The following is an 11,508-nucleotide window of genomic DNA, read 5'->3' on the forward strand; positions in this document are numbered from 1 at the left end:
CTTCATTTCGTCGGATATTAAAAATCCTCCTAAAGTATATCTATATCGCCTACGCTTAACAATTCAACGCTGGTCCATCGCGGCTTATTAATGCGTCGCGGCGGCTGTATTCATCGGAATCGTGCAAAAGAATTCGAGAGTCATCTCCTGGGAGCTCCTTTGAGCTGTTGATTCTCCTCGATTCAGTAAGCAACGCAGAGCACGCCGTACAAGAAATAAAAAGATAGCGTCTGTCTGTGAACGAGGAGCCCAGAGTGAGAGGAGAAAATGAGGAAGGAAAGAAAAGGAGGAGGGAAAGAAGGTATGAGGACAAAAGGAACCGAGCGAAATTAAGAACAGTCACAAGGGATGAGGGACGCCATTTTATAATCTTGCCCAAGATCATTCACGTATATTTCTTTTGCTCTCCTTGCCCGTCTATCATTTCTGTTTCTTCCTTTTTATCCTCCCTCTAAATCCGCACGTGCATTCGACTGTACAGATCGATTGCACGCGTATATAAACGCGTACAAATCGTAAAGACAAATAGTAGTTGTGATTATGAAACGGTTCCTTGATCTCGGTTTACTTTCAATCAGTTATTCTTTATGCTTGACTCATGCGATGATCAAATGCATCGAAAAATAATATTTAAAATTATATTTAAAAAATGATATTGTTATAACATTTCTATTTCAACATATTATTTTACAATAAAAATCTATTGCAAAGAAAAAAGATTGATTCTGACATACATATATCTGTAAATAAAAAAGTACTGTTTTGAAATGTTGACAGTATTAATCCATTCTATTCAGTTTAGTATGTTCTATAGTGAAAATTACCTCTTTTAGTTAACATTATTCTTCTACTGTTAATATATTAAGCTTATATTTGTATAACAATACAATATGAATTTCGACTGAAAGATTAATATCACATATACAGAGTGTGACTAAATTCTGAGATTTATTTATTTAATACTATTGTAATAATTTAATTATTAGTAAATTACCAATATAATAATTCTACATTCTACTTCGATTTTTCTGAAGCATCTAAAAATATAACTGAATATAGATTCAAAAATCATAATTTTCTAAAAAATAATTTTGTTAAACTATAATCAAAATAAATATATAGGAAATTTAAACGTAATGAGCAATGCTGCAAAAAATGCTGCAAAAATGCAACCAGCTTGATTGTCTTATTGATTATTTTGATAATTCAATTAATAAAATTATTTTATTAATTTATATATACATTTATATATACATCACAACTCAATTTTCAAATACTTATTAAAGAAAAATTAGTACCCACTTTTCAAAGATTCTATGTGCATATTTCAGCTATGATTTTTAAGCCAATGCTAGTTGCGGCAATTTAATTGATCTCTTTCATGGATTTTGCTTTTACTATAAAACAGCCACATGTTCATATGCAAATATATTTCACGCATACAGATACGTCGAACTGAGAATTCGCATAAAAGCCTGATCGATCGAAGTATGATATTTCCCTAATGCATCGCTTCGATCGTTAAATTTTCCACCTGACCACGGGATAACAGATGGTACGGCGTTATTCTATGCGCACGATTCAATATCCATAAAATCTGTCATGCATACGCGTTATCGTTATTACATTGCCAAAAGGGTGTAAGCCGAAAGTAAGCCACGCGGCAAATGAACGTCAGAAATTGTCTGTCTCTTATATCAAGTGTCACGCGAATGCACTAAATACATATATTATATAAGTATCGCATACAAATCGTACAGAAGATTTGAATTGTTATAATTATCGCGTAAATTTTGAATCAGCTATCTAGCAGGTTTTGAACTAGTTTTTTAATTTTTTAATATTTCCAACTTTACACTGAGATTTGCATTTTTTATAAATTTTCTGCTGCATGTATCAAAATATGTAAAGTTTATATTTAAAGCTTAAAATTTTCCTGTTTTATTTACAACTGGGGCTCTCCGAATCTCTACAAAGAAAAACTTTCTGTAGAAAAATAATTTCTGTACAATAAAACTTAGAATTTAAAGTTTATGATAATAAAAAACTAATTTATAAATATTCTTTACAAAGTGCTATATAATTTAATTTAAAAAAAAAGCTTAAAAAAATTATGCAAAGACTGATTTTATTGCTAGCAACGTGATCACCGATTTTTTTGCAATTGTCGACACGCCATCGATTTTTCTTTTATAAATCGAACGTGAGATCTTAATTTCGACAATGATGATCCTCTCTCGAAATCGGCGATGACAAGACGATGATAATCTTTGCGATTGCGCGACCTCATGACTTCCGTGGGCGTCTTTCTATCTGAGCTTCGATCACGCGAGCCCACCCTTTGTCGGTTCCGTCGCATACACGTCGACACGCCTCCAGAAGTCGTCCGTCACTGTAAAAAGCGTCGCCGTGGGGGGTTATAGGGCGAAAGCTCGTGGAAGGGTGTAAAACGCATCGTTTCGCGCATCTACGCCTAGTTCGCGCATTTACAGTCGCGTTTACAATTTTATCGATACAAAACCTTCGTTCAAAGGAAAACCTAATCCAATACATGAGCGTGTGAGAAGAAAAAAGCTTTTAATTAATTAATCTAATACAACAAACATTTAATTTGCTCACCATCAGTAGATGTCTTTCTCGTGTGTGCACATTTTTCTGATATTTATCTAATAATTTATTTCGCAATATATCCACATTAAAGTTAAATATATCTCAAATGTCATTATCTCTCTCATATATGATGGAAATAGTTTTTCATTCAACTAGTTTCAATCTTCATCGGGAAATACCGGCTGGAATCAATTGTCGCGGTTCTATACTCACAATTAGTGAACGAAGAAGCGACCGCTATGAAATATAAAGGTCCATATACGCGGCACGTTTTTTAATTTAACTTACTCCAGAATCAGCCAGAAGAGAAACGGGGAATGGGAAGACCCGCGCGGAGGTAGTCTAACTCAGGGGATACGACTGCATATAATCGAATTTGCACCGGGGAGATCTCTTTCTCTATGGGCGTTTCCATTACGTTGGCGGGCAATAAATTACGCTACCCTTGCCGCGTAAATAGGTTTGAATTTATGCTGCCTGCTTTGCCCCATTTACGCATATGCTTTTTATTCCTCTTCCAACGAAGCGGCGAATATATTGACGATTCCTTTGGCGAACCGTTTAGTTAAATCGAGTTGTTGCACAATAGATGCAGTTTTGTATTCTTTGGTGGAGAAGAATCAATAAAAGATACTGTCATCATTAAATCATCACCTATAATGCACTAATATTATGTGGCAATATTGTTGCACTTGTCAATAATAATCTTTTATAAGATATATAAAAGTTATTGTTAAATGCTAGTAATTAATTGTATGAGATATTTAAGTATTTTTTTTAACCATTCGACATTCTAAATTACTTATGTTATTAGAAATCATGATATATAGATGACTCTCGCAAATATATTTTTTTAAATTCACTTTTTTTAAATAAATATAATAATTCATATGTTTTTTTTTATTATATTTAGTAAGATTTTTAATTTCTAATAAATCTTTAATCACAACAAGAAGTACTTACATCAAATAAAAATTAAAATTACTTACTTCATAAATTGCTATTAGATCAATATGATTTATAATAATATTTATATATCTTTGCTAATAACAAGAATTGATATGTCTATTATATTGTCTGTAATATCTATAATATCTACAATTCTAAATATACTATATTTAATTTAAAATATCGAAATATCTATAAGTCAAATGAATAAAATACATATTAAATTTAAAGTTAATCAATCGTTTCAGGAATGTATCAAATTTTAGAAACGTGACTTGAAGAAAATTGTGCGAAAAATTTGGTGCGTGCACAGTTTAAAAAGAAAAAAAATACAATATTTGCATTTAATTTGCAATGTTGAAGCTCTTCAATTATTCCACTTCGAATTTGCAAACGTAGATCTAACTCGTGAACGTCCGAGAAAGTTCGACATTCTCGGATCAAACGTAATCAGTGCACGCAACTTCGTAGACCAGATGTGCAATTGTGCCACTGATGTCGATGTCGAGGAAAAGTGAATCTCGTTGAAGGTAGAACATACCCAGGGCGCGGATATCTATATAAATGTGCCACTGGCGAACAAGGAAGAGCGATGCGAAATGAAAAGGGCGCTCGCGTGGGTGCGCCGACATGGTAGAACAAACCGTGAGCACCCTCCTTTACATCCTCCCCGCTTCCTTCTGTCTCGAACCAGGTTCGGGTCCGTAAACCCTGCGAAAGACCCTTCGCAAAGCCCTGTACCATTGTCGTTGGCTCGAGCAAGAGACCTCTCTCTCTCTCTCTCTCTCTCTCTCTCAAGCGTTCCGACGATTAAATGGACTTAAGCGACATACGGGCGCGTATTTGCCCGTTATACCAAACTCGATGCACTTGCGCGCGGAGACCTTTCCACCTCACCTCACTTGGATTTGTCTCTGGCAGGTAAAACACGATTGCAGAACACATGAGAGAAATGTGGGCAGACAAAGGGCTGTAAAATCTATTCAAAGAATGAAGTACCGCGTTTTGATTTCATTCGACTAAATTTTTATCTTAACGTTATTCTAATCAACATTGAAATTACCCTCCAATTGATTAATATACACTGAAAAAAAAATCTTAATTTTGAAGAAATCTCTTTGCTCGTATTAAAAAAAATTATTTCTTTGGAACAATGAAAATTTCTTTGAAAATAAGATATTGTACTTTCAAAGAAATAAGATATTGTGTGTATTTTCAAAGAATTTTTAATTGATTCAAAGAAATAATTTTTTTGAATAAGAGAACAAAGAGATATTTCTTTGAAATTAAGATTTTTCTTCAGTGTATTAATCAGAATCAATTGTGTTTTTTTTTCAGTGTATAATTAGAATTAAAATTATAGTTAATATATTAGTATTTCTTTGTCAGTTGATGCCAATAATAATTCAATATTAACTAAGGGAATAGTTTATTTCGTGTAAAAATACTTCAGGTAATCATTCACAAAAAATCAAGATTACTTCCGGGTTAAATAATTTTGCGATACAGCCAAATTTTAATATGTCAATTTGAAAAATAACGCGATTTGTACTTCGCCAGAGTTTCATAGATCGGGTTTAAAAAGATCCGCTCATGAATACGGAACTCGCGTGCATCGAACGAGGGAGATTCCGATCGGCAATAAAACGAATCCGACGTGCCTAACCAACGATATTAATAAATCCAATATCTTCCGACCGATAAAACGACAACCGAGCCGTCGCGCATTCGTCTCCATGCCCCACCATCCGTGTCCCCGGCCTTATAAACAGTTGGCCTGTTCGTCGTACACGCATGGAATCGTCGGAAATTGTGCAAATGCGTATAAAATACGCACAATGTGTCCGCGGAGCCGCGTAATACGTGTTGCGGCTCACGAACCTTTGATAAAAAGGCACCAGATATCCAATCGCCCTTCTCCAGATGATCGGCATTTTCGTTTCGAGAAAATTATCATTAGTCGAATTATCAGAAGCCATAAATCTTATATACATTTTCCATATTTTGTTACAATCCATTAAAAATTAAGTAATTTTAACTTTTATCCGATATTTTTTTTTCTCATTAATTCAAGAATTTGTCTTGTGTTAACAAGATCGTTGAGATCATTGAGACATCGAAGTAATAATATTAGAAGTAAAGAAAATATCAGAATATTGAATTTTAACTAACAATAAACATCTTTATAGACATTTTTTTATTACATTCAAATTTTATAGACCTTTTATAGACTTTTTTTTATTACATCCAGTTTGGTTATGCCATATATTATACTACAAATTTAATCCAATGTGCTTTATCTGAAAGAAGAGATCGAGAAAATGATCTGTATATTGATTCAATTTTTATTAATAACTTTGATCTACCTCCTTTTGGTGCCAATTAAAATCAAAGGGAAGAATAATCGAACTCGAAAGAGACATTAGATATTATAGAGATATTACGATAATTTATGCGTGAACCTGTGAAACCTGTCAAATCACGGCGCCATTGGATATAATCGTCACCAACCGTATTATCAAAGTAACGGGTTTACGTTCATACGAATAGAGCAAGTGCTACATACATAGAATATACGAGGGTTCCCTTGCATGAGAGGATGGTACCCCACATGCATTATTTATGCGCACCGCCCATTGCGTGTCATGAGATATACACGCGCGCGCGTGCTTCGATTCACGCATATGGGGACATTAGCTACCCCATTAAACATTTTATCCGCGCGCTCTTTCGGAAAAAAAGGACGTGATCATACCTGGATGGATTCGCCTAGCGAATCCATCACTTTGTCGATACGCAGTGGGGTCAGAATGATGCTTACAAATTGTGCGAATCATATCGCGATACGTTAAATTTAATCAGAGATTTTTTAATTTAGTAATCTTATACTCTAACTTTCTTACAGTAAAATTTCATTACAAGAGAATGAAAATACAATCACTTTTAAAAAAAAAAGTAAAAAAATTTTACTTGAAAAATAATGATTATTTTCATTCTTATTATATAAAGTAAATTTTCACTTCAAAGGAATAAAATCTCACTAAAAAAAAAAGTGAGATTTTACTCCAATAAGAGTGAAAATTATTTTTTTTTCAAGAAGTAAAATATTTTTACTTTTTTTCAAGAATGGTTGCATTTTCACTCTCTTGGAATGAGATTCCACTGCAAGAAATTTAAAGTGATATTTAATTTTCTTACACAGAAACTTTAGATTTGTAAGAAACTTTTTAGAACATAAAATTTAAATTTTTTTCAAATTTAGATATTTTAAAAAGTCAATAGATACGATCATCCAACAAGAAGTTCTGTGGTCTTCAATGTTTAAATTTCTTGCAGTGGAATCTCATTCCAAGAGAGTGAAAATGCAACCATTCTTGAAAAAAAGTAAAAATATTTTACTTCTTGAAAAAAAAATAATTTTCACTCTTATTGGAGTAAAATCTCACTTTTTTTTTTAGTGAGATTTTATTCCTTTGAAGTGAAAATTTACTTTATATAATAAGAATGAAAATAATCATTATTTTTCAAGTAAAATTTTTTTACTTTTTCTTTTACTAGAGCAACGTTGTATAGACAAATTTTATTAGTTAATGAAGAAAGAAGAATGAGTTAATGTTTAAAAATAGAATAACTCGCACTCGTTTTGAATTGTATACAAGTTTTTCTATCTATTTCTACATAGACGCGTTTTGTATTGTATTTCATGCAATGCGCTTTTTATCTATTCTAAATGGACTTTGTCTGATCGATGACGTTCCGTTTACGATCGTAGTACTCGTTTTTATTGGCGTCCGCTTAACCTACTTCTGTGAATCGTAACGCTTACGAATGATCACATAATAACACATATAATAGAAATATCCACACATTTACATGCACGCACGTATGCACGCACATCCACCTGCGCTTCCGCACGTCTGTAATGTCGCTCGGAGTATGTATTACGAGTTAGAACATTTAGCGAGTACATTAAGGAAATTGCGTGGACTCTTTGCACCGCTCCCTGCCACAGACTACCTCTCACACTTGCTCGTATTAAAACACATACGAAGAAAGCTTTAGCGACTAGAGATAGTCTTTTCCGAAACAGTGTCTCTCAAAACCTTTAAAAGTTTAAAACAAACTGAAACAAACTGAAGAGACTGAAAAAAGATCAAAGCACTTTCGTTTCTTTTTCCATTAAAAGTGAATGGATTAATGAATTTGAATAAAATACTAAATTTTTTTCAATAAAAATATCAAGATGTCAATAGTTTCCAATTTCCAAATTATTTTTTTTCCAAAAGAATAAAAACGTTAGATTGAAATGGATAATATAATCTCTCTTTCTTATGATATCTGGACATTGTTTTTGCTTGGACTGTTTGCTTTAGATTGACCTCCTACATGACTACTTCTATTGTTTGTTCCACTTGAGAGACTCTGCTCTCGGTTACGAGGAAACGTGCTTGCACCCTTCAGCGCATCAGTGTAAGTAAGGTGCAGATAGAAAAAGAAGAGCACGCTTGGATGCTGTATCGTGTGGAGACGAAGCGCACGCGTGAGGGCGAAATGAAGGGAGATAGCGGGCAGGAGGGGCCTAAAGAGAAGACAGAGGGCCAATGAGGCGGAGAGGAGAGCCGTGGATCCAAGGGTGGAAATGGGCTGCTCTACCAGATCTCGGGTGAGACAAGTAGGGTCAAGTGAACTAAAGCGAAACTACCGGAGACGGGAGTGTTAAGGGGACAATATACCGTTCTCGCGCCGGGGTTGGGGGGGGCAGGGGAGAGTCGAAGATGGATTTAATCTATTACTGGGCGACTCGGGCCAAGTGGCTTCTTGTTACACGCTCGTTTGGATGAGATGGACTCTCTAAACCGATCCGATAGAAAACATGGCGGTTTCAACGCGGACGAACGTATAGACGATTTGACATCTCCGAAATAGTTACATCGGATAAAAAAAATGAACGTTTCTACGAAGAAATTTTTACGCAACACGAAAACATATGAATTATTATAGTCCTGTAAAAGAGTCTGCTCAATGATTTGATGCTCGATGGATTAACTTCTTCATTTCTCTCCGGCATGTTCATGGATTAATTTTCTTTTTATTCATAATTTGCTGCGATATGTAATTTCAAAACGATTCAAAATTATTGTTATACGAAAAGTACAATTTTGGTGAAATATCTAAAAAATTAGCTAGATAGAGGAAATAATTTTGTCACTCAAAATTTTGACAATCAAAATAATTATTCTTTTCGCACAATCACAAATAATTAGTCTAGAAAGAACAATTTTGCTGAAGTATCGAAAAATTTAGCTAGATACAAACCTGAAAATAATTTTGTTGGACCATCAAAATAATTAGTCAAGAAAATATGATGAGCATTACTACAAAAAGTTTTGACGTTCTAGTAACCAGTTTAAGTATCCTATGTAATATAGTTTTGTGTTGTAAATGTAAAATTTTAAATAAATTAATATATGAAAAGTTAACGTAATATTATTTTACTTTGATTCATTTGTCGAAGTTTGTTTTCGCATTCATGGTACGTTGATTTAATATTCGGAGCCGGAAAGGCAGATGTCTTTAATACCTCTATTATTTCGCCTTTTTTCTTTCTCAATTGACGAATCATTCTCACCAGGATTCGTAAGCGAAGCGCGACGTCGCAGATACGTTATTTCCGGAAAAGGTCAACGAAGCCGGAAATCAAAGGGCCGCAAGGTGCTCGTAGCAGGAACGTTATTAATTTATATTTCTCGGCTCGCCGAACGCAGCTGCTTTTACGACTTTGTTTTTATGAGAATAATTGTAATTACATAATATTTTTTAAAGTTAAAATATTATTTAAATAATCCTTTTACTAAAATATTATTTAAATATTATTCTTTTATGAGATTTTATTGTAATTTTATACCCTGAGCATGAAATAATTTTACTTTTATTAATTACTTTAGGTTTTTTAATAGATATATAAAAAAATTGAGTATTTTAAAATAATCAATAAAAATGTAAATGTAATATAGTTTCTATGAATGTAATGATTAATGTAATATATATGTATAGTTTCTTTAAACGAATTAATAATAGTGTCTATTTTACTACATTAAATTATTTCTTCTAGAGCAAGATTTCCTTTTAGAATACAAAGAAATATAATATATCACTTATTGGATGCATTCAGAATAACAACTCACTGAGTGCTCAGTGAGCTCTTTCATCTGATTGGTCTATATTTTAGGATCTAATGGAATCAGATGGAACAGCTCACTAAGCACTCAATGAACGGTTGTCGTTCTGAATGCACTCATTGATACGTTTTTCTTGTAAACAGAAACCAGTTTTGAAAATATAGTAAATCCAAAAAAATATACTAATTCCAATATCAAAATTTAAGTTATAGTTTTCTTCATGTATATTAAAAAAATTCTTAATAAGAGAGAGAGAGAGAGAGAGAGAGAGAGAGAGAGAGAGAGAGAGAGAGAGAGAGAAGAATTGCATCAGTTAAAATATTCTGTATCTCGTTTTTACTAAGTGCACTTAATTTAAAAAATTATAACGCAATGTTCCATTCAATGGACCGAATTTTGACGTATAAGATTTGTTGAGATTCGTGGCCCAAATCTTCGTTTCGAGGTTCTGCAATGAAGTTTGTCGCGCGAAGCGCGTGTAACGAAGGATTCGTTTCGATTCTCACATTATATCACCGGCGCACGTCCCCAGAGATAAGTAACAGGCCGAGGGAATTCGCCTGGGAGTTATGGGAACGGCACGACAAACACCAAACCCAAGAGTATCCGATGTACGCGCTAGCATATTGCGCCGGGAAACCCGTGGGGTCTTCCGTGCTAGGAGTCGAGGTCGAGCGAAAGGAAAAGAGAAAAGAGGGACAAACTATCGCGGATGGCGAGAGGTGGATCCGCTTGTGGGGTTCCAGCGTACATGCGACGTCACCACGGCTCATTGTACTCGCAATCGTCCATAGTCTTGCGTTGCACTTGACACACACACCCCAATAACGATACCCGTGGGTCCATGTCGATGAGAACCTACAACGCTCATTTCAGCATCTTCTTTCAGTCTGGTGCATTGATGCTTTATCATGTATAATGCGTGAAAACAATCTTGAATTATACTGGAACTTTAAGAATAGTTTCCCAAAAAGGATAAAGCAAGGTTTGAGATTTATTAATGTTCGTACTCATTGGCGTTTTGCTTTGTTTTGCGTATGACTACGTCAAAACTTTTTAAGGTTCTTGTTCGCTCACCACTATTATTTCAGATTGTGACATCAGAAGCGAGAAAATACACAATAGAGATTCCTGCAAAGTTATTAATATGGAAATATGTTTTAATAAAATAATACTTACAATCGGCAAACTCGATTTGTAAAATCGAAAACTCTCCTTATGTTTATAGTCAATTAATAAGTAATCCGATAAATATCTGAAAATGAAAAATAAAATAAGCTACGTTCACAAATACGTTGACAAATTGTCTTAATGATATATAGAAATAAGTATGATTTAATTTTTCTCTGAAACAAGAAGATAGTTTTTTTATACGTTTTGTAAATCTATTTTATCGATTGGAAATTTTGTTTTATTTCTTTTCGAATAATTTGCAAGAATTTTTAATGTATATTTTCTCGCTTCTGACGTCATAATAGTAGTAAATGAACAAAAGTCTTAAACGATCTTTCAGGTCAAATAGTTTTTGATTTTATTTTCAATTGACTCAGAAATTATTAGCGTGATATTTTAGCTACAAAAATACTAATTGTAAATTGATCGAAGAAATCTGTTAACTATTAATTAATGATTGGGAAAAGAAATCTGAAATTACGATCCAAAATAAACTACATGTGAATAAAACTAGGATAAAACCGAATAAATCCTTACAATGCTACATGGCGTCATTTTATTTTTCTCATTGGAACAATTAAATGCTGTAACGCATAAA

This window comes from Atta colombica, unplaced genomic scaffold, assembly GCF_001594045.1.
Source record: "Atta colombica isolate Treedump-2 unplaced genomic scaffold, Acol1.0 scaffold140, whole genome shotgun sequence".
NCBI classification, from domain to species: domain Eukaryota; kingdom Metazoa; phylum Arthropoda; class Insecta; order Hymenoptera; family Formicidae; genus Atta; species Atta colombica.